At 38.7% G+C, this 24,987-nt stretch overlaps 1 protein-coding gene and 1 long non-coding RNA gene across 4 annotated transcripts in view; one reads left to right on the top strand and one right to left on the bottom strand.

The window, feature by feature from the left end:
- The window catches only part of LIN7A (lin-7 homolog A, crumbs cell polarity complex component), a 124,031-nt gene that overhangs the window by 97,911 nt on the left and 1,133 nt on the right, over positions 1-24,987 (bottom strand). The window lies entirely within an intron of this gene.
- LOC132019390 (uncharacterized) overlaps positions 24,295-24,987 on the top strand; it is a 52,665-nt gene continuing 51,972 nt past the window's right edge. For all 3 annotated transcript variants that reach the window (XR_009404751.1, XR_009404752.1, XR_009404750.1), the window contains exon 1: positions 24,295-24,647. This is a non-coding gene — a long non-coding RNA (uncharacterized LOC132019390). The remainder of the gene's footprint in view (positions 24,648-24,987) is intronic.

Genomic DNA, 24,987 nt, shown 5'->3' with positions numbered 1-24,987 from the left:
TGTGCAGGAGAGTTCAAAAGGAAGAATGCTCACAGAGGAGGTAATAGAAAGCCCTGCTACTAGGTAAATTAATAGTAAATAAAAGATAGTAAAAGAAAATGAGTTATTTAAAAGTGTTCTCCATAGACAGTTAGCCTAATTTAAATTTTTATACATGCCTAAAAGTAATAAATCGGAATAGAAGCAATAAACTATTCAAACAGGAGTCACACTAGTGATAATCAAATCAGATCTATAAATTTAAAGATGAGGAAATCAACACCAAGTAAGATAAAATTACTGCCCACAATCTAAAGGCTGAGTACGCGGGCTCCTGGGTGGCTCAGATGGTTAAGGAAAGCTCCTGGCTCTTGGTTTCAGCTCAGGTTATGATCTCAGGGTGAGATCGAGCCCTGTGTCAGGCTCTATGCTGGGTACGGAGCCTGCTTTAGAGTGTCTGTCTCTTTCTTCCTCAACCCCTCCCGCCTCCACATGAATGAACTCTAAATAAATAAATACATAAATAAGATTTGTCTAAGTACTCAAGTACTTAGACTAAGTAGTCTGAAATGTTACTTGAGTACATTTGAGTACTCAAGTACTTAGATGAAGTAGTCTGAAATGTTACTGATAAAGCCAGAACAAAAACTAAGATAGTCTGAATCCCAGGGCAGATGTCCTTCCACTATACTACTATTCAATAGTTAACTGAAATAGTTCAGACTTGCTTTTGTCCTTGAGTCCTACTTAAAAATAACTTACTGTATACATAAATGGACCAATTATAAGAATGAGTCCAACATTTCCTCAATCAATACTCACATATCTACTATATCAAGGTTCACCTTTTTAGTGTAATTCAGATATATTGGTAATGAGAGTTATAGTAAAAATTTGACTCAGGGGAAAAGGTTACAAAAATAATCAAAATAAATGTTACAGTTTTAATATGCACAACTGTACGAGGAGTATGTCTTACCAGAATCTGGTATCTATATGCCTGTATTCCCACCATAGATGGGCCAAATGTAGATGAAGGAGGCTAGTTTTGTTTGATTTTTATCAAAAAGTTATCTCAATTTTAAGAGAGTAGTATCATAGAGTCAGAAGGGACTTTGTGTTCCAAACTCTACATTTTATATCTGAGGTCAAAGGACACAATATGATTTGTCTGAAGTTTTAAACAGGGAAAATTTTCGGAAAATGAGCGTTTATTATCAAATGAAAGGTGATTACTGGAGAAAGAAGACTGACAGCATTGAGCCTAGATAAGACCTCTTGTATGAGGGAAGAGCCATTTCTATACTGTTCTGTAATTAATAATCACACAGAGTAAAGTCTACCTTTTTAAAAATAATACACAGAATTTAGGACTTTAAGGAAAAAAAAAATCCTACTAGGAATCTTAGTGTAGTTTTAATCTGCTTTTCCCTGAACACTGGTTGAATATCTTCATATATTTATTTGCCACTTATTTATCTATTTAAATCTTTTGTTTATTTTTTTATTGGGTCATTTTATTTTCTTTTATTGTTGAGTTTTAAGAGTTCTGTATAGATTCTGGGTGAAAATCCTTTATCAGATATGTTTCAAGAGTGTTTCCTCTTATTCCTTGGCTTTTTAAAAATTTTATTAAATAAAATGAAAGTAAATTGATTTTTTTTAGGCAGTAATTTTAAATTTGACCCTGTTTTCTATTATGGTTTATGCTCTTTACAGTCAATCTAAGAAATCTTGGATTAGCTCAAGGTCTTAAACATTTTCTTCTATACTTTCTTTTTATTATTATTATTATCACTATTTAAAAGATTTACTTATTCATTTGAGATGGGATGTGGGGGAGAGAGAGACTCTCAAGCAGACTCTCCATTCAGTGGGGAGCCCAACACAGGCCTTGATCTCAAGACCCTGAGATCATAACCTGAGCGGAAATCAAGAGTCAGACGTTTAACCAACTGACCCCCAGGAGTCCTCCCTTCTATACTTTCTTTTAAAATAATATAGTTTCAGGGGCTCTTGGGTGGCTCAGTGGATTAAAGCCTCTGCCTTCAGCTCAGGTCATGATCCCAGGATCCTGGGAATGAGCCCCGCATTGGGCTCTCTGCTCAGCAGGAGCCTGTCTCCCCCTCTTTCTCTACTTGCCTCTGCCTACTTGTGATCTCTCTCTCTCTGTCAAATAAATAAATAAAATCTTTTAAAATATAATAAAATAATATAATATAGTTTCAGATCTTACATTTATATTTATGGCCCATTTTGAGTTGATTTTTCAGCATAGCATATGGGTATCCAATTTTTATAGCACATTTATTGAAAGGATTAGCCTTTCTTCACTGACTTTCCCAACCCACGTGCTGAATATCAGTTGGCTATATATCTGTGAGCCTATTTCTGAGCTCTGCTCTATTTCACTGACCTGTATATTAACACTTACACTAATATCATACTTTCTTAATTATTATATCTTTATAGTGAGTTTTGAAATGAAGCAGTAGTATAAACCAACCAACTTTGTTCTTGCTTTTCAATTTTGCTACGCTATACCTTCTACATTTTCATATAACTTTTATAATAATTACATATAATTAGCTTGTCAGCTTTTGTTTTTAAAAAGACTGTGATATTTTAACTAGGATTGTGTCAAATCTATTCGAGAAAAACTAACATCTCTACAATGTTGGATCTTCCAATACTGTAAACATAGTATGCCGTTCCACTTATATAAATCTAATTTCTTTCAGCAGTGTTTTGTAGTTTTTTTGTAATACTTGTACATATTTTGTTACATGTGATTCGAAATATTTCATGATTTTGATACTGCTCATTGTTATTATATAGAAATACAATTGATATTTTAATGTTAACCTTATATTTTCTCATCTTATAAAAATCAGTTTTAGTAGCTGTTTCAGTAGATTCTGTAGGATTTTCTATATAGACAATCATGTTGTCTGTGAATAAAGATCAACCACTCCAGTTTCTACTGGCATCATGTTCTATCTTGAACTTTTATTACAGGTTCACTCTTCTTTATCTGTCAAGTTCTATCTTGCCACCAAATCTTGTTTTTGTTTTTGTTTTAAACCCTTTATTCTTTGCCAAGTAAATGCCTATTCATGCTTCAGATCTCAGGTCAAATATACTTTCCTCAGGGAAGCTTTTTTTTTTCTTTTCTTTTTTTTGGAAGCTTTTTCTAAGACAAGTCCCTGTGCTAGCACTTTTACTCCATTATTCTTTCATTAATCCAGCAAACAAAAATTAAGTGCCTCCTATTAAATGCCTACCATGTGCCATCATTCTTTCATAGTATCATCTACCCTTGCTTCCTAGTATTTATTATTATTTTAACTTTTACATTTATTTCCATGATTATTTGGCTACTCTCTCTCCTGCAGATTGTAAGTATCATGAGAACAAGAACCATGATTGCTTTTTGTTCTCCTTTGATGTCCATGCCTAGCTTAAGGCCTGTAACATTAAATACTCATTAAATATTTGCAGAATAAATAAATGAGCCAAAAGAAAATGCCTGTCCAGAAAATGGAGGAACTATTTGGAGGGTAGGGTTGAATTGCTCAATGCCATTCAACAAACACTGTTCAAAAGACTGTTCACTGATTCTATAATCATTATCCAATCTCTGTATACATGAAAATGTATCAGAAACTTTTAAATGTAATTTTAAGGAAGTTCTAGGAGATAAAATTGGAGGTTGAGTTGTAGATTCTAAGCATGAGGAGTTAATTTTTAAATTCACAAGTAAAACATTTAATTGGGTAAAAACAGCTGCTACAAGCTCATATTAGATTAAATAATAATTTAATATTTTGTCAGATGAAAAAATTTAAATCCATAGACCACTAGATGTCCTTGAAATTCTACTTGTACCTTTTCTATTTCATGAGTCATTAGGATCTAATTAACTCAAAATAAACAGGCTAATGCAATAAACTTGAAATGACTTACTCAACAAGGTCCTGAATATACAGTAAATAACTTGGTTTTGTTCCATGTGAGAGACTATTAAATAAAAAGCTTAGTTTTATCTTTTGAATGAGATAAGGTCCTAATCTTTAAATCTGATCATGAATTCTCTTTTTTTTTTTTTACTGCAAGACTGATTACTCATACATAAATGAGTTTAATTTGAAAGGCATTGTTTTTCAAGTGGTATTAATATAAACCACTCCTGCCATAATTTACGGAGTAGTTTTATCCTATCTTTAATTGTATGTGCACTGAGCACCTTAAAATAGGTGCAAATATTTCATCACATTGTATAAATGCTTTAAACACATTTAGTTTTCTGCTATATTTATCAAGGGTATCTCTAACAGAAAGAGAAAAAATAAGGTGTATCTCTTAGGAATCCCTTTTCTTTAATATGAACCTCAGTGTTAACACTTATCAATGCATAGAAGCACTGCAAAAGAAAGTGGAAATTACCGTGTTGGTTTATTAAGAACTGATGGTGGTAGCTTACTGTTTTTACCTGATATTTCAATAATAAGAATGCCAGTTCAAATGCCCCTGAAGTTTGAAAGCAGTGACTGAGAAAAGTACATTCTTTTGTTTATTGAGTCATTTGTTTATTAAGTCATTGTTTATTTCAAGGCATTATGTTCTTCTCATGTATGGGGGTAGATGAGGTACTTGACATGTGACTATCACATTCAAGGAACATTTTAAATTGAATTAGGTATGAAAACCCTATGGTTATTCTTTTTTCCACCCCTTTTAAAAAAGACTTTATTTATTAATTAGAGAGAGAGAGCGAAAGAGAGCACAAGCAGAGAGGAGAGGGGGAAGCAGACTCCCCGCAGAGCAGGGAGCCAGACGAAGGGCTGGATTCCAGGACCCTGGGATCACAACCTGCACTGAGGGCAGAGCTTAACGGACTGAGCCACTTAGGGGCCCCCATATGGCTATTCTTATCATGAATCATAGATCTACTTTAAAAATGCATACTATAGAAAACATGTAATATATATTTTGAAACTGAACAGATCTTAAAAGTTACTCAAGTCAGGTCTCCTGAAGAGTGCAAGAAGAAATCCTTTATGTGTGTCAAACCACTATCCTTGCATTTCTATTATCATAACATATTATACAATTTGAATTGTAAAATTCAAATAAGCATTTTAGGAATCCCCGAATACAAATGTGTTATTGCATTCCAAGAAAAAATAAGAGTAAAAAACATGGGGGGGGGGGTGAAAAAAAATCAGGATTTATTGTTTTTATTTGCAATTAAAATGTCAAATGCAAGAATTCACATGGCAGGGAGTGAGTTGAAGAAAACACAGGTGCCTAATTCAAGAGCTACAAAAACAGTATAAAGGTGACCATCTGGGAAGAGCTGGCTGATTTAATTTTCCTATGAGCTTACCTTCTGCTCCCTATATTTCTTCCAAACTCCACATTCTGACCTTGAAAATGCATTCATAGGTTTTGCTACATCCACTTCCTTCTAAACATAAAAGCAAGGAGACTTAATTATGTAAAGGATATTAATCCAACGAGGGACACAGTGTGTTGTATTTTATTTAATCTCAGCTTTCTGACGTTTTAAAAGGTTTTGTTTCTGGTGATGGCGCCTTGTCAGCTTTTCAGCCATTCAATAAATTCCTGCACTTTCCATGATACACCTGCAAGGGCTGACAGGCACAGTTCTAAGAATAAATACTTCTTTGCGAACTGGTGGTTCTCAAGGAAGCCCAGAAGGGAGACCTCTGAGCACATCAAGTTGAGGCATTGGGAGCCTAGCATGTAATCCTGATGTGATACAATGGGCCACCCCAAAGACTCACAGGAAGGATGACAAAGCTGAGTGTGGAATTCCTGACTCGTCACAAAACACTGATTGCCCAAGTATCCTGAGTATTTCAGGATTTCTGAAGGAGGCATCACACTTTCCTGCCACAGTGAATTAATATGCTGAGCAGAAAAACATTTTTTACATTGGTTTTCTTTTTATATCTCCATCTGAATACTGGAAATGATGCTAGTCACGCTAAAAAAAATAAATAAATACTTACTTTCAAGTACTTGTTGCCGTATCTTTTCTAAAACTAGTCTTTTGCTCTATACTGCATTTTTTCCCAAAAAATAACAAAAAAACAAAACTCTGTAGCTACTATTTCTTCAATATCCTTAATCAGTGCTCTAATCATTCCCATTATTCTCAACATGGTGCACTATATGCTGTCTGTGCTTCTGAAACTTCTTTCAGGATCAAAGCCCTAACTTATAAAAAAAGGTTGTCCTCACAGCATCTCAAAGCTTATTAAGTGTCAAGCTAACTCATCAGCCTTGTAGATCAATATGTTTCCCTTTAGGCTTTTCCCTTTCCCTGTTTTCACCCCCTATTAGTCAATACATGCCCATTATCACCACCTCCTTCATTTCCATTCCCATAATTCTTTCTCAGGTTCAGGTTTGGTCATCCAACCAGATCACAATGAAAATACAGACCAAAACTGTCAAACTGTTCCAAAGAATAACTGAGTTTCTTGAACAAAGAGTTCGATCATGTGCCTAGGACTTGGAGATTCAAAACCATGTTATAGGCTGTAAAGTTGACAGACATCTTTAAGTTTCCTTAATCCAGCACTTTGGAGATCTGGTATATCCTCATTCCTTTTACCATGGGACTTTTTTCAAAGTGCATCCAATAAAATCTCCCAGAGTCATGTTTGTAAAATACTGATCTTCATACATTTCAATCTTGCAGCTAATTTTCTTAGTAGTTAATAAATTCACAGCTCAGATCATTTCACTTCCTGCCTTAAAAGTTTTAAACATTCTTGATTATCCATCAAACAAAGCTAAGCACCCCTATCTATCTGCACCCTATGTGTTTCATCTTATATTTTATGACTTCGTTCATCTGTGTAGTTCCCTAGATGTCAGGCTTAGGATCTGTAGTACGACAACTGACCATCCTCCGATCAAATACATGTGTTTCATCACATAATTGTGTACCATCCCTTAGCAGTGAATCAACCTTTGACACACAACTATGGCACTCCTTTAGAAAAGACTTTAGAAAAGACTTCATGGTTTCCTGAACCTCTCCAAACTTAAGTCAACGTCTACTTTGTTGAAGAAAAATAAGATTTTCTTTCTTTTTTCTGTGATTTGAAAAACTCTGCTCCAGATAATTAAAGCTACCTGTGCTGAATATTTTTAGCAAATTAATTTGTCACATCGCATGGTTTTTCTGAAATAAAGGTGGTATGTGGTGCTTTGCATAATTAAGTCAGCTGGGGAACTGGGGAGTAGATGTGGAATAATCATATTATCTGTGATCGCTTCATTTTTTCACCAGTGTCAAAATACATATGCTTGCCCAATTTAAAAGAAAAAGCCATGTCAATTGAAAATATTTTTAAATGATAACAAATTAGAGGTTCTAATTTTAACTGAAATGGTACTTGTTTAAGAAATATTTAATTGTGCTTCTGCTGTGGGTCAAGTATTGTAGTAGGCAAAAAAGTTAACATGATGGACAGAGCTGTTACCACAACATACAATTCTTACCATTCTTACAGACACAGAGTTTTAAGTATGTCAAGTATTCTACCTTCTTCCAGCTACTCTGTTTTCTTTAAACATTTGAAAGCAAATTTCTCCAAAAACTCATTCATTCTGTCTCTAAAATATCTGTTCCCATACTCTGTTGTACCTATTCTAATGAAGCTTTCACCTGCTATTCCAACAAGTTGTCAGGACCGCTGATAACCTCCACACTGCTAGATACCATGGTCAATTCCTAAATGATATCTTACCTTACCTGTTAGCATTTCATAGAGATAATCCTTGCCATCTTCTTAAAAGACATTTACATAGCCTCTGATCACCACTCTCTTTTGGTTTTCCTCTCTAGCTCATGCTTCCTCATCTTCTCAACCTTTAAATGTTGGAATTACCCAGAGATGAGTCAACAATCTTCATCTTTCTACCCTCCAGATGCCTTAAATAACATCTATATGTTAATAACCCTATTTATATCTTCATCTTGGACTTTCCCCTTGAGTTCCAGAACTTTATATATAGTTGCTAACTCGAATTCATTTGTGTGTCCTATAGATACCTCAACATGTCCAAATTTGTTTTCCTCTTGGAATAACCCCTTCTTTCTGCTCTTCTGTAGTCTTCCCAATCTCAGTAAATTGGGTTCCCTCTTTCCAGATACTCAGACCAGAGGCCTGATCATGACTGACTGCTTTGTTTCTCTCATACCCTATATTCAAACTTTCATCATCCTGCTGGCTAAATGTCCCCAATGTATCCAGAAGCTGACCACCTATCACTGCTTCTCCTACTACCTAGGTCCCAAATGCCATCATCTGTGATCTAGATTCTTTTAATTACTTTCTAACTCCCCGTGGACTTTTTACCCACTATTGTCAACTTAGCAAAGAGCCTGTTCAAACTAAAATCCCTCTCATGGCTTTAATATCTTAGGAGTAAAAAAACCAAAGCCCTTAAAATAGCAAGCCTCAGCCAGTCCGTGGGTGCAGTGGCCTCTCTCCAGCGCTTAGCTCATCTCCACAAAAACTTCCACACCCTCTTCCAGAAGGCAGCCAACGTGGCCCTCAGAAGCCATGATCATGGCGACTGGCTCTGTGGGGCCCTCACTGCTTCGACGGCCCCAGCAGCAGGGAAAGGAGCTGGGTGTGACCTTCTACTGAGTTAGCTCAGCTGTACCCGGTCAATCCCCAGACTGTGACCAGGAACTGCCCCTCAAGCAGGTGGGCACCACCATGGCCACGCCCAGACCTTGGGACCGGGATCTCTTAAGTGGAGCGAAGCCCATCGGAGGCTTGAGGAAAGAAGTTCCTAAGCCCACCAGCTTTGCAGAGGGCTGGCTATGGGGTCCTCTAGAATCAGTGGTGGACACCCAGCTCCCAGCCCCACACCCCACATCCTGAATTGACCTGTGCCACCCGGCGCCATCTCACTGCTGGTCCTGGAGCTGTTGGGCCTCCGGCACTCTTCTGAACCCTCACGAGGCCAGAAGCCATACCATGTCCCTTTTCCCTGCACCATGCCCAGCTCAGTGGTAAATGTACCAACTAAAATGACATCACTCCTAAAATTTAAAAAAGAAAATTTTTAAGTCCCTCTCTGACTTCACATCCTACTACCCTTTCTCTCCTTCACTATGTTCCAACCACACTAGCTTCATTGCTGTCCTATAATACCCTAGAATATTCTAGCCTCAAGGCATTTACCCTTGCTCTTTCCTCTGACGGGTCCACTTCCCCTAGTTATTCTCAGGGCCAATGCCTCATTGCATGAGGACCTCTCTGGTCCCCTGTGTCCATGAGCCACTCCCCACTTCTTTGGCTCTCTCATCCCCCTAAGCTTGCTTCCTGTTTCCTCCTGCTACTTATAATTAAATGAAGTACAATGTATTTACTTGTTTACTTTCGTCTTGCCTGCCCTCGCCACCCCAACCACACTGGAATGTAAACTTCCCAAGAGTTCAGATGGTCTGTTGTGTTTGCTACTGCATTCCCAGGGCCTAGACCAAGGGTTGAGACGTCGCAGGTGCTCAAAAACTACTTGTCAAGTGAATAATTGAGTAATGTTACAAAAGGGAATTATAAGGTGCGGCAGAAGTATAAAACAGGGGTCTAAACTAGGCTGAAAGAACAAGAAAAGATTTCTTGCAGAATCTGAAACCTGAACGCTGACAAATAGAGGTGTTTGCCAGGCAAAGGGAAAGAAGGGGACAGGAGGAGTTTCCCTGCAAAGTGAACATTAGCCAAGACCTTGAGTTTATCTGTTTCTTCAACAGCTATTAAACACCTGCAGTGTACCAGACTGTGTTCCAGGCATTTGGGACCTAAGGGGTAAAAGGAAGAGGTCATACACAAATGAATATTTGGCATATGCTCAATGAATAAAATTAAGAACATATAAAACATGTTAAGAATGTTGGACAGTGAGAAGTCACTGAAGAGTTTAATGCAAGGGATGACATGGTCAGATTAATTTCTCAGAAAAACAGGGGCGCCTCAGTGGCTTAGTGGGTTGAGCCTCTGCCTTTGTCAGGTCGTGGTCCCATGTCCCTGGGATGGAGCCCCACATAGAGCTCTCTGCTCGGTGGGGAGCCTGCTTCCCTCCCCACCGCCCCACCGCCCTGCCGCTCTGCCTACTTGTGATCTCTCTCTCTCTCTCTGTTAGGTGGATAAAATCTTAAAAGAAGGAGAATTTTTAAAAATTTCTCAGAAAAACAAAACCCAACATAAGCCTCACCCCCAGTTCCTGGCTTCTTTAATATTTAATCCACAATAGCTTCCTTTCAGGTTCCCCAGTAATTTCTAATATAAGCCTATAACATCAGAAAAAGTGAAAATGTTGCTATGTAAGTGATTTTTTCCCTGTATGTAAAACACAAAAATGGTCTTACACATTGAAGTTTTTAAATTTTTCAGAACTTTAACGTAATTGAATAGCATTTTATTTTAAAAAAAATCTTTCAGCATTCTTTTCTCATGTTTTTCAATAGTGTTTTTCAAATGTGCCTATTAATTTTTCAGGGTCAGGTTATCTCTTTATAGTTTCCACTCTTTTAAAATACATTCTTAAAATAATTATAAATTATGTTTATTTTATAGTCTCTTTCTGATTTTTTCCACATCAAGTTGTTTTCGTTTTACAGACATACCTTCTCTCTGAATTTCTGTTCCCTCTGCCAGAAATGCAGGGTTCATTCACTCACTGATTGGTTGTGAATACTGACTCAGTCCAAGGTTCTAGCTCCCTCTGATATGTTTCTAATGTTTAATTGTGAGCCCCCTGTTGGGCAGGGATTATTTGTTCTATGAGAAACCAGCGTCGCTAGATGTTTCTTAAGAGCACTGTCTTTCATTTTACTTTGTCTAGTTTGTTCTAGACTAGCAATCACTTTATGTACATTTCTTGACAGAACATTTCCTGAATCAACTCTGTGGCATATATTTAAAATCCAAGCTAAGTAATTAAGTCTAAAGTGTGGGTATAGAGCATATCTAACCTCACCCCTAGCTCCTGCTTTGCCCCCAACCAGGGGGCTAATTTCTAAGTCTGGAACCACTTGACATGTTTCCCATCTTCCTCCCTCCACTTCTACCAAGATGTCATTCCAACCTTCACTTCCCTTTTCATTTCTGGCACCTGAAGATTATGCTTTCTCACTTGCAATCTAAGCTATAGATAGTTTTTTTTAATTGTTGGGTTTTATCTGGCACAACTTGATGTTTGTAATGGGAGAGGTTCTGTGTGAGCTCAGTCTGCCATATTACAGATTCACTCAAATTAGTCTCAGAATTGGATTTTAATTTGAAATATGAATAACAACATAAAGACAGTCTGCCTAACCAAATAGTTGCTCAGATGTGCAAATCGGTACTGAAAATTAACTAAGCTGTAAAAAATGCTTTCAAAGCCTGTCTTCTCAACTGGGAACACAATTCCTTACTCAACTAGGTTAGTAGGAATCACAGCTCACACAGATTGAGTTAACCTGGCAAAACAGTAGTAACAAAGGGTTTAGAAAATCCTTCAAGTAGAAAGGGGGAGTGAGTGCAGGCAAATACTCATGGGCTTTTTCCACAAACTTTTGCTGGGAGTTCATGAGAAAGAATGGATCAGGATGAGAACCGGAAATGAAGACACATTACAACAGGAAGATGGTAAAAGAAAAATTCTCTACCACAAGGGGGAGGGAGGAGGCAGGAAACTCCTAGATCCAGGATCCTATGCCAATACTATTAGAAATCTCCTACTACTAGGGAAGGCGCGCTGAACTCTCCTACATAAGACCTTCCAGAGACGAAGGTACAGTTTTTAGTCTGTAGACCAAAGAGAGGCAGGATCATTTAGAAAAGGCCATCCTTGAGACGCAGGCACAGGGCCTTCCTGAGACTGAGGCTGGGCCAGGACAATAGAGAAACCCCTGCGATCCCCACCACCAGATCAGTATCAGGTAAGAAGCAAAAGCAGTCTACCCTTGGGGGAAGGCAGAGAGCAAGTGGAGTGAGCCATCTGGGACACAGGTGCACAAGAAAGACTGAAAGCTGAGGGCAAAGACCCTCAAATGGTTAAAATAAGATAAACATAAAAGACATATTCTCCCCTCTATTTTTTTTAATGCTTTAAAAGCAGAGGTCAGCAAGCATTTTCTATAAAGAGTCAGACAGTAAAGAGCATGGGCTTTGCAGACCAAATGGTCTGTCGCAACTCCTTGACTCTCAAAGTCTTCCTTTACAGCTGGAGGACAGCCATGTACCATATGCAAATGTACCATATGCAAATATACCATATGCAAATGAATGACCACATGGTGTTCCAATCAAACTTCACTTGTGGACACTGAAATTTGAAGGTAATAGAATTTTCTTCTGTCAAAATATTCTTCTTTTGAGTTTTCTAACCATTCAAAAATGTAGGAAAAAAAAAACCCAAACAATCTTAGGTCACACGCTAAATTGGGTTTGGGGGGCTCTAGTTTGTGACCCCTGGTTTAAGAGCAATGAATTACAGGCTTCTAGCATAGGTACAACAATAGGGCAAAAGATGGGAAGAAGCAATTGGAAGAGTATTGTTTGAAGGACAACCGTGCTAAATTAAAGATATATCCTGTCAACCCTGGGGCTACCACCACAATCAGTCAAAGAAAGGTAATAGCAAGATATGCAAAGGCCTACATCAATAATAGATCAGGAAAGTATTATTTGAATATAAGACAATTGATTAGTTAGAGCTCCTTCACATTTGGAAAACATATAATTCACAAACAGAAAATCTCCTCTTGGAAAATATCCCGGAGAAACTTTTAAGAAAAGAATAATTAAATATATTTTCTTCAAAGCTCTGGAAATAATGGAGAGCAATGCAAGACAAGAAGCTTTGAAAACTTGTTAGTACATGTAAAGCAGAGATTTCTAAACCCAGAGAGGGGAGAAAATGAAAGCAAAGCAGGAAATTAGGCATACCTTAATGCGTATCTATGCACAGCAGATCTTGCTGGTGGCTAATTTGCTCAACTTCTTAGGACAAAGGACTGCTGAGGCCAAGATCATGTGATGACTGCCACTCTGTCCTAGCTTAGATGGCTATAGCCAAATATCATCGACTAGGTGGCTTTAAAAAAAAAAAAAACAGGCATTTATTTCTCACAGTTCTGGAGGCTGGGAAGTTAAAGATCGAGGTGCCCACAGATGCCGTTCCTTCAGCTCCTTCCTAGCTTGCAACCTCTGCCTTCAGCATGTACATGCTCGCCAGGTGAGAGAGTCCTCTGGTCTCTTCTGGGAAGGGCGTCAATCTCAACGTGGGGCAAACCCCTCATGACCTCCCCTGAATCTAAACGCCTCCCGAAAGTCCAAATACTACCATGTTGGGGGTCAGGGCTCCAATGTATAAATAGGAATGAGAGAGACACTTTCAGTCCATAGCATATGCCCATCTTAATATTCTGCTATTTGCAGTTCCCATTGGGATGCTAAATTGGCAATACTGGGAATGCGCGTGACATCAGAGTGTCACACGAGTGTCACAGAGTGTCTACACGATCCAGAGTACTTCATTTATCCAGAGGCGTGTATCTGTCACCCTCAAATAACTAAAGTAGGTCTGAGAAGCTGGAGAGATGCAGAATTTCCCTTTCCCGTCCAAATAAGTAGCTCATCTTTCCTTCAGTAATGTGCATTAAGTTTTACTGCCTTATTTACCTTCCACAATTCCTCCACAAAAATCCCATTTTCTAGAGAACATACCTGGTATCAAAGAAGGAAAGTAAATGAATCCTATATTTTTTAAGTTAAAAATTAGTAAGTTTGGGGCCTACAGGAGTAAAGCTCAATCATCTGTAAATTTTACCTCAGTGCAACCTCTCCTCCACACTTAATGCTACACAAATACAGCATTACTTGCACCACTGAAATCCGTATTTAAACATCATCTCATATATTTTAATAATAATGGGTAAGCAGAGTGTGTTCACACTCTTCAAGACACGGAAAGCTAATTTTGAAAGAGAAAAAGAAGTCACAATTTTCTCTGTGTGCCTGAAATTTGAGTTCTGTTACCTTCCCAGATCCCTCTCACTAATCCCACTTAGAGGCAAAGACTGTAAGGAAAGGGGATTTGGGACATTATTACCACTCCCTTAAGAGAGTCTGTGAAAATTCTGGTTCTACAAAGAAGTTTTGGCTGTTTTAGCTGTGCAGTACAGATTGCCGAAACGTAATCTGAATGCCACAGTCATTATTTTTGTGTTCACCGGCACAGCATGGGAAGGAACAGAATATTGCTAGTACTTTCTTATAATTCTATCTATTGATATTCTCTCTTTGGTACTAAGAAATGAAACTAAGCACAGCCATTTATTAAACACCTGCTATTTTACAATAATTGTGGTAGACTCTTAAAAATACATCACTTAAATTAATCTTGACCAACACTGGTATACATTCCTTTTGCAAGCACTGGACAAAGTCATTTCTCTCAGGGTAACATGCATTCCTGGTGTGACTTCTGTCTGTCTGTCTGTCTGTCTTTTGAAGACATTGCAAGCACCCCTGCATCTTTTGTCCCTTACAAGGTCAAATTCCTCAAAGCTTGCTACAGACCCCGTTATGGACCCATGCACTTGCCCTCTGGCATAGCATAGTGATGAAGCTGAAGGCCTCAGGAATCAGCCAGCCTGCGCCTCAATCACTTTATTTAGCCTGTTTATGCCTCAATTCCCACATCTTCAAAATACTAAAAGCATCTGCCTCAAAGTCTTGTTTTGAGGACTAATTAAAATGGGACAAGAAGATACTTAAGCAGAACGCCTGGCTGCCTAGTAGCCGAGATAGTATAATGCAGTGTAATGTAGTAAATGCTCAATTCATGAGCCGTTGTTCTAATACTTAAACTATCTTATTATGAACCATCTGCATAAGGTCTCTCTCCCCTGGACTGCAAGCTCTACCTCTAGCCCTTGACTTGGTACCAGGCACAAAGCAGACTGATTCACTGTTCCTTGAAAGGCTAAAGGAGGGGAAGAATCGAAGGAATGGATCACCATACAAAGTGTGTGTCATTATTCCTGTATTAAGAATGAAAGAAAAGGGGCGCCTGGGTGGCTCAGTGGGCTAAAGCCTCTGCCTTCATGATTCCAGGGTCCTGGGATCCAGCCTTGCACTGGGCTCTCTGCATGGCAGGAAGCCTGCTTCGCGCCCCCACCCCACCCCCGGCCTCTCTGCCTACTTGTGATCTCTGTCAAATAAATAAATAAAAATCTTTAAAAAAATTTTTTTTAAAAAGAATGAAAGAAAGAAGATGTGGAGAGAATAAGAAATGTCTTACGCTTTCACAGATAGTAAGTAGCAGAACTGCAATTCAAATCCCCATCTGTCTAGATCTGAAGCTTGCACACTTTTCATTTATTGCATTGGGGAAAATGCATGCCCTGGGGAGAAGAGGTGGGGAATAATCAATCAGGCTTGAGCATTTATATGGACCTGGCAATGGTCTGAGCACTTGTATATGTTTTCCCAGTTCATTTTTAGAGCAACCTCAAGAGGTAGAGAGATATTATTTCCAAACTTACAGATGAAAACGAAAAAAAAAAAAAAAAGAGAGAGAGAGAGGGTAGAAACAGGCCAAGTTGACATAACAAGGAAGAGGTAGGGATAGGGAGGAATTGAACCCAGCCATCCAGATCCGGAGCTCTTACCCCTCACTGGCATCTATATGCCTCTCCCTGTCCTGTGATGCTTAGCAATGAAATAGCACTACAAAGGAGAGAAAAAAAAAAAAAAGTTGCTCTTGGTTATATTTTCTCCAGTCAACCATTTGGAACACTTTTGCTATCCGCATACAAATAAAACAAGGCAAAAAACAATGAACATCTACATAAACTCTAATCTCTGTCCTAAACTTTTACTGAATCTTAAAGTCACTCAGTAGCTTTTCCAATCTGTCAGCCAACTTTTGCCTGTATATTTCCAGGAATCCAGTAGTAAGATATTCACTTATTTCTGGAAGGCACCCATTTTAATTTTGAGCAGAATAAATGTAGATAATTTTTTTTCTTAAATAAAAATCTGTCGTCTTGTGTCATCTGCTCACCTAGCTAGGCTTACTCCCTTCACATGCAACATGTGAAGACCAACCAGTAATTTATTCAGCACACATCTGAGCGCTTATCTTTCAGGCACTGTGATAGGTAATGAGAACAACAAAATGAATGCAAATAACTTAATTTTGCTGGGGTGAGAGCAGTGTAAAAAAAAAAGTCACTCTTGTGTGCTAAGTACTCCAACGGAATTATGGGGGGAGCTGTTATTCAAGCATCAAGAAAAAAGCAATCTGGGGAGAGCGGGTTGGCAAATAAGGTATGTATACAGGAAACTTGGTTTTGAACTCCAAGCATCTCCAAACGTACCTTGCTCCTAGAGAATACCAAAATAAATAGTCTCTGCCTCTTAGGATAGCCTGAAGACATGAAACATTATCTGTCTCTGCCCCCTGGGAGTATGGTGGGGTGACAGAACTTCCGATTCAAGGAAGAAATAATTACTATTGTTGAGTGGTTACTAGGATGACCTGTAATATGTACAATAGTAATACTTCATACGTATTAGGTCATGTAAAGCGAACATTTTATGAAGTCAGTGCTATTTTTGTCATTTGACATTTTACAGACAAGAAAATGGAGAGTCAAAAGAGTCTAGAAACTTTGGAAGTGCAGAACCAGTAAAGGCAAAAGCTGGGATTCAAAACCAGGCAGGCTGATTCTGGAATGCCTCTTTGTCATTTGAAACACCCCCTACTCCAGCCCAGGACCGAGGTCTTCCAGGTGGCTGAATGGAGTCGGTAGAGCAGTATTCACTGGGCAGTATGACCAAGAGCAGTAAATAGCCAGGTTGGCTCCTTTTTCCTGGTGAATGAATGAATGAATGAAGACTTTATTCATTGCCCTTAAATTTTATCTCTAATGTTGTAAACTGCCATTCAAGCCAAGTATAATTTTAGAATATTGATATGGTTTCTTTAACCATTCGCTATCCTGCCTAGTTCTACATCATCTACACAAATCTCCCGAGACCCTCATCCAAAATAACAGTAACAACAGTGAACAGGACAGAGAACCAAACTGCCTTGGAGCTGTGTTTCAACCACTAGAAATCCTAGAATATGATCAGCCACTTCATGTATTTCTATGCTTTTCATAAGGCTTCTCTAACAGTTGTGATGGCATGGGTATTGTAGGGTCATAGCACACACCTGAAATTTGACAAGATCTATTCTCAGTGATCTCATGTAGGCTCTGCGGGATCACCAATTTTTTTTGTAAGTGCCAAAATCCCATTCTTCTACTACTGTCCTTAGATTTTTCTGCCAGCAAGCAAAAACTTGGGAGGTTGGGTGAGCCTGGTGGTGGGTATTATGGAGGGCATGTATTGCATGGAACACTGGGTGTGGTATATAAACAACAAATTCTGGCACGCTAAATAAATAAATAAAAAGTAGCTGATCACTGCCTTTTCTGTAAAAAAAAAAAAAAAAAAAAAACAACAACAACAAACCAAAACCCCCCCCCCCACAAAACTAGTAGATTCAACTACAGTTTCCTAAAACACTTCTCTCACTCTTTTGGAATCAAGGGTATTTGTCTATCAGCAATTACTGCTCTTCTCCAATTTTCCTCAAAAGATCACTTTCAGGAATCTCTCAGCCATATCTCACAATTCCCTCATTTTATTAAATAGACTCAGCTGAGATTTGATGGTTTTCTCCCCCATCTAAACTGGGGGCTTAACTTGTATTGCCATTTTGTGATTCCCTATATTCTAGCCTTTTTTAGTTAAAGATAATTCTTTAATAGGGGAAAAAAAAACAGATTTTATACTGGAATATCATAACTATCACCACACTGGCCAAGTAAACAAAAATAGCAGAACCAGTTGGACTTGAAATAGCTACAGTGTTTCTACGGGAAATTGCCATCACTTTAAAGAAGGAGCTACAGTTTTCTATCCAAGATAAATAACTATCCGAGTATAAAGTCAAAGTAAGTTTTAATTCAACATAATTTTTTTTTTCAAGTAGTGTTTGGGCATATTTATTTTTTTATTAGACCAGTCTTCAAATTCAGGTAGCACAAAATGTTAGTAAAATTCAATCATAAAACAACTTGTCTACCACCTAGCCCAGAAGTAAATCATTGATGTAATCAATATGACTTTTAAAGCGTGTTCCCTCTTGTCAACACATAGTGATTTCAAACTAAATCCGTTTTAACTTGCTTATCAGAACACAGCTTTATCATTCATCCATTTGTAGTTTTTTAAAAAAGGGATGAAGCAGTGTAGATTGTGTGTGTGTGTGTGCACGTAGGAAATTCTGCTAGACCCCTCCACATACAAATACACACACACACACACACACACACACACAACTTTTTTTTTTTTTTTTTTTTTTTTTTTAGTTTGTATTTTAGCATTTTTCAATACAACTTTTCAGTTGTATTTTAGCATTAGCTTGAGTGGTTCAAATAACAAGTTAAAATTGCAGGTGGATGTGAATGATGAAAGTAGCCCTTGATATCAACACCAGCACTTTGCAGCCTTTCTGGGCCCTGGGGAGCATGCCACTTTTAAGAGTCTGCTACACATACACAGACACAGAAGCAAAGTGATAGAGTAAGGTAGCCACCTTTTCACATTATTATAGGCTGGAAGGTTGGTTCTTTTGTTGTTGTTGTTTTTTGTTTGTAAGCATTACAGATGTGTCCAGGAGAGGCAGTCCAGCTAAGTCAATTTCATCCGTTTGTTCAATCAGCAAATATTAGGAGTGTGCCAACTCTGTGCCAGATAATGTGTTGAGTTCTACATAAACGAGGCCAGTGCCCTGATCTGATGAAGCCTGTATCCTAATAGACTGATATCAGGACTAAGAAAAGAATTCTCTCCAAGAGGTATTGGCTTTGCACCTATAATAGCTTCCCCAATACCCAGTATTACCCAATACCCATTTGACACTACTCATTCCATGTTTCCTTTTCCTTACTAGCCCTAGTTGTGATCGCCCAGGAAGCACCCCAAAAGCAAAGGAATTAGTTTCACAAATGACTAGAGCACACCAAAAATGTCTCAGGGTTTGAATAGCTACTGCGCCAACCCAGAGTACATATCAGATATATTTTTCTTTTTTCTGGAAGCTCTATCATTAATTTCTTGGTTTCTTTTCAGGTTTAAAACTGTACATAAAGCTCCCATTACATGCAAAATACCTTTTTTTAATAATCAACAGATTTCTAAAATTTGAGACCTTCTTGTTGCCACTTTTCATTATCAAAGGAAAAGAGAAGATGGATGTGGCGTAATTCTGACTCCTGGAAAATGTTGTGCAACTAACTATATAGTGAAGAATGAAAGACTCGGATATTGATTTGTCAAAAAAAAAGTTCAATAAAAATTAAATTTTTAGGTGTAGTGAAGCTCACAGAAAATACGAGAAATCAAGCAAGCACTTAATGTTTATAGATGAAAACATACTTGGCTGCTGATGTGAGGTTTTAGGACCAGAGCCATAAGACAATGTCGATCCCTCTTCTTCTTCCCCATCACGGCATACATGTGTGAAACAACAGAACTACCTTAATTTTTGTTTTCCATTTTCCTCTACCGCTCCTCATGTTAAAAGAAATAGCAAGGAGAGCGAGGAAGGGCAAGCCCCTTTGGACTGTGAGCAAAAGCAATTTCAGGCAAATGCAGATTTTATAAAAATGGGCAAATACAGTTGATTAGAAAGCTATAGGGCTGCCCAAGGCCTGAAATGGGAGATACATAAAGTAATAAGCTCTGAATGCCTTGAAAAGTGAAAGGAAAAGAAAGAAAATTTTAATGTATTATACATCCCGTGAAAAGTGTGGCACCCATGGGATTTTCATTTGCATTCAATTTTGCACTTTTTTTTTTTTCATAAAGTTGAAATCCACAAAATAAAAGCTCTTAATTTTTAAAGGACTAAAAGTTTCATTTTCTTAAGGAGAAAACACAGCAAGATTTGTTTAATCAATATCTTAGATTATGACTCTTTTCAGAAACCAAGAAATCAAGATTTCCATTTATACTTTTGTGACTTATCCAAGTTGCATCTAACTCAGGGATACCAATGTTTTATTTTATGGAGGCACCTCACATAGATTGTAAACTATGAATCATGTCATTAGCAAAGTCTCAAAAGTTGATACAATTTTAATCACACCTAGAAATTGTTTTATTTATCCACAGTTCTCTAAGACCTGTTTTTGTATTATTTGTTTATAAGCCTTAATTTGAAAAGAAAAAGCAATTCCGATCAAAGTTAGAGGGGGGAGGTAGAAAGAAGTGAAATTTTGAAGAATTCAGTTGTGTTATCTTTTCTGACCTTGAGATGGAAAGTGAAGGAGAGTTGGAGCTATTGTATTTAAGAAAGTGCCTAAATCCATGAAGTCTTGAATGTAGTGAAGTATTCCTGTGTCCCTTGTTACGAAAGTGTTAAGTGTCATGGATTGCATCCTGTCTTGTTCTGTTGAGTTTAGCTGAAGGTCATTCCCTGTTTTAGAGATTATAATCAGGGACAAACTAACCTCTGGTGTAGGGAAGAATTGCTATAAACATTTTAAATTCTGGCAGAGAAGACTCCACACTAATCTCCTTATCAGGCTCTTCTCTCTGCCACAGGGGTAAATTACAGGTACTACTTTCTACATCACTGTCTAATATAAAATATTAGACTAGAAATGACTGTATCTCATAGTATGACCACTTGGGTTCAACATGTAGATTTACGCATAGTGATGTGTACATTACAGCTCTCAGTATGTCTTTAAAAATCTAATTATATGTGGGGCGCCTGGGTGGCTCAGTGGGTTAAGCCGCTGCCTTCGGCTCAGGTCATGGTCTCAGGGTCCTGGGATCGAGTCCCACATCGGGCTCTCTGCTCAGCAGGGGGCCTGCTTCCCTTCCTCTCTCTGTGATCTCTTCCCTTCCTCTCTCCTACTGTGATCTCTCTCTGTCAAATAAATAAATAAAATCTTAAAAAAAAAAGAAAAATCTAATTATATGATATTTTATCCCAGCAATAAGAAGAAAAAGCTGATCTATAGATTTTCTTGGTATACTTAAAACCAAATTTCTATCCTCAGAGGCACATTTGGAGTGTTACTACTTCTCGGTAATTCTTCTTTTGGATCATTTGTTTGGTTCTAGATGTATTAATGGAATGGTAGCCAAGCTTTACACAATCAAGTTGCTTTTATGTGTATTCTTCCCTTTATCCAGAATGTTGTTCCTAAAAATTGTATTAATACATCAAAACTCAGTTTTAAATTTTGCTTTCTCATGACCTTCCCTTGCCTAACACCATGTAAGTAGGTCCTTCCCCACTCTTTTCCATCTTCCCATCATTTCTGTCTTCAGACTTTCAACCAATCTAAAATCCACATCATAACCTACATCATCTGGTTCCTGGCCACCAACTTCACACATTCACTTTCCACCACTCTTCCCTGGCTCTCCTTTTCATGTAGACTTCCGTGATGTTCCTAGGACGCACAGATAACATCCTTCTGCAGAGGGCACCCCCCATCACCACCACTCCACCCCACCATGTCTGCAGAGTTAGCTTCCTTATTTCCTTTGGATCTTTTCTCAAATGTCATCAGTCCAGGAGGGAGGGCCTTTCTTGACTCTCGCATCCACAAGAGCAGCCCCTGCCACTCTCCTTGGTCCAGTCTTAGCTCTTCTTGGTGGCATTGTACGTGAATGCGTTCTTCGTCTCACTCATGAGTGTGTAGACTCTGTTAGACTTTATCTCTTTTGTTCATTAGCCCCAAAGCTGAAAATAATGCTTTCCATAAGGCTGACACTCAATACTCATTTGTTGAATTAACTAATCAGCCCCTTATTTATTATCTGTTTCCACCACGACACTCTTAAGGACCAGAAAAGCAGAAACTTTTGTTTCTGGTATTTCTATAGTATATTACATATAGACAGAGTAATATATCATATGTATACCTTATGTGTTTAAACATATATGATATAAACATTCAATGAATGAATATTTATTGCATGAGTGAATTTTTTGTGTATGCGTGTGTGCATATGTTTTTATATGGATAACCTCTCTCTCCCCATGGTCTTTAACTGCCACGGAGACTAGAATTATGTCTGTTTAGTTCACCACCGTGTTAACCAGTTAACCTTTCTATAGTAGGGTCTGCCTTATACCAGGCATTCATTGAGTGAGTAAAGAATCCAAAGGACTAGGACCAGGGTAAACAGGAACCAGCTCTGGCCATAGCTACCAGAGGCCTTTACAGGCTTAATATGAGGTCTTAATGGAAGGTAGAAAAGAGTTTCGAATATTAGGTCCCTGTGTTCATCTTTTCAGAGCCCACCCTGGTCCTGGCAAAATCTTGCTTCCCAAACAAGGTCCAAGAAGCTGGTGTAGACTTCTGAGCTTCTTAGTTTCAGGTAATATCTTTTGAATTCTGGGAGGAGTAAATCATAATTTCAATCCACAGGTTTGATTTCTTTGCTTAAAACCTTTGCCCTGAAGATTCCAGATAAATCGGTTTATGGTGCCAAAGGGCATCAAACAAGGAAATTTAAATTTTAGCATAAAACCTCCCACTAACTAGTAGAATAATCTTGAAAATACTTTCTACTTCTTCAATGTTTCTCACTTGAAAAGGAAAGATGCTAGGAAAAAAAAAATCAAATTATGGATCTATGCATTCCGATTTGCTGAGATGCCTTTGGGAGGCTTTGTCAAGCATCTTCTTTCCTTCTTCTTTGCCTACCTGCTCCAACCCCCCCCTTGGTTACTAATGACAGCTTTGGTGAGCTATGGTTACTGATAGGAATCTGTCAAGCACATAGAGAGAAAGAAAGGTTAAGAACCACTGGCCTGTGTTTTTCCTGCCATCTATCCCAGAACCAAAATGTCATGAATCTATGAACTGTACCTTGGTTCACTGCTAAATCCTATCTTTTAACATTGTTTAAATTACTGCAGTCCTTAGTTCACATTAATTTTTGATCTTCTACTGTGAGTCAGGAACTATGACAGGCACTGAGAATAAGAAAATGAATTTAGAAATGGTCTCTTCTCTCAAGGAGCAACCATTCAGCAAGGAGACAGATGCACCAGCGTATGAGAAATGCTTTGACGGGGCCAAATCAGTGGGTGACCTCTGGATACATCAAAGGTCACTCAAACAACCTGGGAGAGGGACTAATCTGGAAAATCTTCCAGTAAATGACCAGAAACTGAGTTCTAATTTCAACTAATTGACTTATAGACTACTAAAGTTGCACAGTATCAGAATAATCTAATCCAAATTCCTTAGAGCACACAGAGGAAAACTGATGCCCAAAGATGCTAACCAACCTATCCAAAGCAAGCACCACGGTTTTAACCAAATAGGGCCCAGATAAGTATTATTGGGCTGCCTTTCTAAACAGACTTGCATTTTTTTGGAGGAACATTTTTCAGAACTCTTTCTCTCATTGGTTTAATGATGCAATTAATCAAATAATTAATCATGTTTTAATAAGGTAGAGGGGAAAATATTTACACACACTGACTTCATGGACAGCAGTGGTGCCAATAACTCATCATCCACAAATCAGACTTTGCAGTTTGCTGCTGGTTAATTTATTCAGCTACGTCTAGTCTCATTCTGCCTCTTGAGCTACTTACTAAATGGACCTAATCACACTGGGAAGGACAGGTACAGTCTGGCTGTGAGCTAGAACAAACTTTAAGAATAGATCCCCATCCGATTGCACTTCTCCACAACTGCGTCAGGAATCTCGGGGCTAAGGTAAAACCCAAGAGGTGAAATACGTTTAGTAGTCTTAATATATAAAATTCCTCGGGTAGGGTAGGCGATTTTCTTGCAGTTGGTTTTTTTCTCCCAGTATAGTCGTTTTACTTGGGATGTTTAAAGGCTGATTTAGTAATGGGACGATATAAGAGCTCATAACATTAAAACAGAAATTCGTGGGAAATCCCTAATTTCTAATAGCTTGCCATCTGGCTCTTAGTGGCAATGTATTTATCCTGCTTAGTGTAGATGATGATACTGGGGTGAAATCATGCATGATACCCTAGATTTCTGAGTTTTTTTAACTACTGTTATTAATTTAGTGGCTTGCAAATCAACGTTTCCCAACATAAATCAATCATTACATTTTAAAATTTAATTAATTAGTTAATTAATTAATTTTTGGTTTTTATTTTTCTACTCTTACCCCAAATAAGGTTGCTATGGGCACTACATACTATCTGTTCTGGCGCCAACAGATTGCGTTAAAGTCATCCACAGTTTCTCCAAATTAAAACCCCACTGAGTTCCCTGGCTTTTGCACTGTACTCGCAGCGGGATGCTCTTTCGCTTTGCCCCACAGTCCAGTTTAATCCGCTAGGAAGAATATTTTTAGAGGCACATCGGACTAAATCATCTCCGACTGAGCACACCATTTCCAAATGGCCGCCCAGGGTCCTAAATCCGGCTGCTGCGGTCAGGGACGAGCAGGTGTCCTCGGCTGCGGCGTCGTGGGACTCCCGCGCCTGCATAACTAGACGTCGGAAGCCAGAAAGGAAACCCGAACACACAGGCACAGGTACAGTCTCGTACGCGCGCTCCAGAGAGGCCCCCCACCCCACCGCAGAGCGGCGGGGGGTTCTAGCCTTGGGCTTGGCGAGGTCCTGGGAGGAAGCACACACTGCTTCCCCATTCAAGTCAGAGAGCAAGACGCACCGGGTCGCGGGTCAGAAGTTGAATTTCAAGCCAGTCCACGCTGCGTCCCAGCGCCTTCCGCAGCCGGGGTACGGCGCTGACACCGGGTTTGGGGAGAGAAGGAACGTGGCTGGCCGGGGCAGGAGAAACTGAGTTGCCACCACCGGAGCGTGGCGGACGGCGAGGGGCAGAGGAGACCCCGGCCGCCTTCGGAGCAAGAAGCC

This window comes from Mustela nigripes, chromosome 6, assembly GCF_022355385.1.
Source record: "Mustela nigripes isolate SB6536 chromosome 6, MUSNIG.SB6536, whole genome shotgun sequence".
Taxonomy (NCBI): Eukaryota; Metazoa; Chordata; class Mammalia; order Carnivora; family Mustelidae; genus Mustela; species Mustela nigripes.
Note: the sequence above shows the minus strand (reverse complement) of the source record. Positions and strands in the feature narration are given on the sequence as shown.